The sequence below is a fragment of the Dermacentor silvarum genome, chromosome 11 (assembly GCF_013339745.2).
Source record: "Dermacentor silvarum isolate Dsil-2018 chromosome 11, BIME_Dsil_1.4, whole genome shotgun sequence".
In the NCBI taxonomy this organism is placed as follows: Eukaryota; Metazoa; Arthropoda; class Arachnida; order Ixodida; family Ixodidae; genus Dermacentor; species Dermacentor silvarum.
Window position 1 is genome coordinate 40082175 of NC_051164.1, and position 2644 is coordinate 40084818.

Sequence of the window (2644 nt, forward strand, 5' to 3'; positions counted from 1 at the left end):
GGAGCTGGCAAGAAAGGGTTACGAACAGCAGCTGCAACTATGAGGGCGTCTTCATCGTCTGTGGTAGCTTTAGGGCGGGGCGCGCGGGGTGCATCCTGAATGCGACCTTCATACTTGTAGGCTTGAATTATCCTGTTCACAGTCTTCAGGGGCCTATTAACTAAAGCGCCAATATACCGCTGGGAATAACCTTTCAGGGAAAGATCGACAATTGAGCGCCGTTCATCATCGGGAACCCTAGCCATAATACGATCTGGCGACAGAATGAACGGCTGCGAAAGATGTTTGGTTGTTTTATATACGGCGTTGCGTGCACAACAACTTTGAAGGGAACGAATAGACACGCCCCCATAGATATACAAGTTTTTTTGTCTTGTTCTGTTCAAGCACAGATGTTTAAAGAAATCTGAAAATGCAGGATGCATGGGCTTAGAAAACAAAAATGCGGCTAGCAGACGACGAACAAGTGCATTCATGACGTCATGCGCGCGGTGGAACAATTATTTCGCGGAAGGCGTGATGCGCATGCGCAATGTTTCCAGTGATGACCGTAACGGGGCGCTGACAGTGCCGTCGGCCACGCGCTCGCGTGTTCACCCTAATGGCACGTACACACTAGCGGCAAAACGCGCGCGGCGCGCCGCCGGCGGCAAACCGCAGCAGCGGCAGGGCGGCCACACCAACCGGCGGCGCGCCGCTGCGGCAATCACGTGACAGACTAGACTCCTCTCCCCTTCTCGAACTATCCGCGAGCTCACGCGTGTAGATGATAGTGCGAAACGAGAAACAAGCGGTCGGGCGGGTCCGCATGGCACCAGTTTCCCGCGCGCACGTCACGGAAGCGGGCCGCTCTCATTGGTGTCCTTGATCCGCGGCACGCGGCAAACCGCAAGAAATCGGTCCTGGAGCGATCCCTGCCGCGGCAACAAAAACCCGTTTCGCGGCTGCTTTCGCGGCGCGCGTTTTGCCGCCGGCGGCGCGCCGCGCGCGTTTTTCCGCTAGTGTGTACGTGGCATAACAGTGCTCACCGCTGTACGTGCAGACTACACGTACGCAAACGTGAACAGTCTACGTACCTTACGTGCACGCCATCTGAAACGCTTTTAGCTACACGTACGCGACGCACCACGTAGCTACATCTCTCGGGAAATATGAACAAATCAATTCAAGATGAGTATTTCAGCGAAGCCAGTGATGTGAATTGATGCGTGCCGGTCATCGTCTCCGCAATGCCCGGAAGTGTGTTGTGCAAGCGTTATCTGCTGTCATCGTTGACATGGAATGAAATAGATCACCAGTCATCCTGTCGCCGTGTTTCCATGCAAGCCATCTGCGCGTGCTCAGCACGCTATCGCTTGTTCGTGATCTCGCGAAACCCCCGCGCGAAGCTGTCTACGTGCGCAAGAAACGCACGTAAAAAATCGAATCTCACGTACGTCCGTGAGACCAGCGCGCGGCCGCTACGTTCTGCGCATGCGCACTGCTTACACGTAGAAGCTCTACGTACGCAAAGTCTCTACTTGCGTGTAACTAAAACTGTCTACTGTCTCCAATTGCCACCGTCTAGCTTCTGCAAGTGAAATTCTTTCCCGGCGTTCTCCCATACCAGATCCGGAGGTTCGCTTGACACTTACGTCATCAGCCCCCCCCCCCCCCCCCCCCCGTCTTATTCTATTAAGTGCGGCGCAATTTAGGGCCCCTCGTCGGTGGGTGTCACGCACAACACGAAGCCTACGTAAGACATAAACTCCCCATAAAATTCCCCTAAAACTGGACAAAATTATACCAATTAACTATAAAATAATATAAAATAAGGAAAACATCATGATTTAACGCATTCAGTAATCCAAATTAAAGAAAACTCGATCGAAAACGCCAGCCTGAGGCCGAAGCTAGTCAAGAGAGGGCGCCACAGCCTCACAACTGGAAAGATTCCGCTAGAGCGCGCTGAAAGAGAGCCGTTCCCGCCATAGAGTTAGTATACTACCTCTAGAGGAAAAGCTGGGCGAAAAAAAGTGGGAACCGCATAAGCGTCGCCATGTTGCTACGACTCATTTTTGTATCACTAACATGGAGGAAGGAAACCCCAGGAGAGGCCCTGGCCAGCACAAGCCTATTGGAGAAGGTGTGGCGGAAGTCACGTGCTGTTTTTCGCAAAGGAGCACTGGGACGGGTGCCCCAAATGTCAACGTTGCCATGACAACCGCGCTCCTGAAGCTTCGCTGCTGCTCTCGGTCTCTGAAAAGTGATATAAGATTTTTCCGCCGGTGTCTTTCCCGCAGCACCTTTTGTTCGCGAGAAAAGCTGACTTTGGGGTTTGGTGTGTAAGCTTGAAAGTTGTGTTTTGGGTCTGTGAGTGTGAGTGTCAGCCAGCAACAGATACACTCAAGCAATCACGATGCGGGTCTTCGTTGTCTTCTTCAACGTGACACGGAAAAACACAGGAGCGCGTCTGCTTCACTAAAACTGCTACAGAAGTTTTGTAGGCTTTGTTTTGACGCGCGTCAGGAGCACACACTTCCGGCGGCTCGTAACAATGCAAGTTCAAAGTTCGCGCCCATCTGCTCCGGCGAGCTGCAGAAACCCCTGATTGGAGGCGCAAGGAGAGGGTTGCACACCAACAGGCTGCACTTAGGCTTCAAAA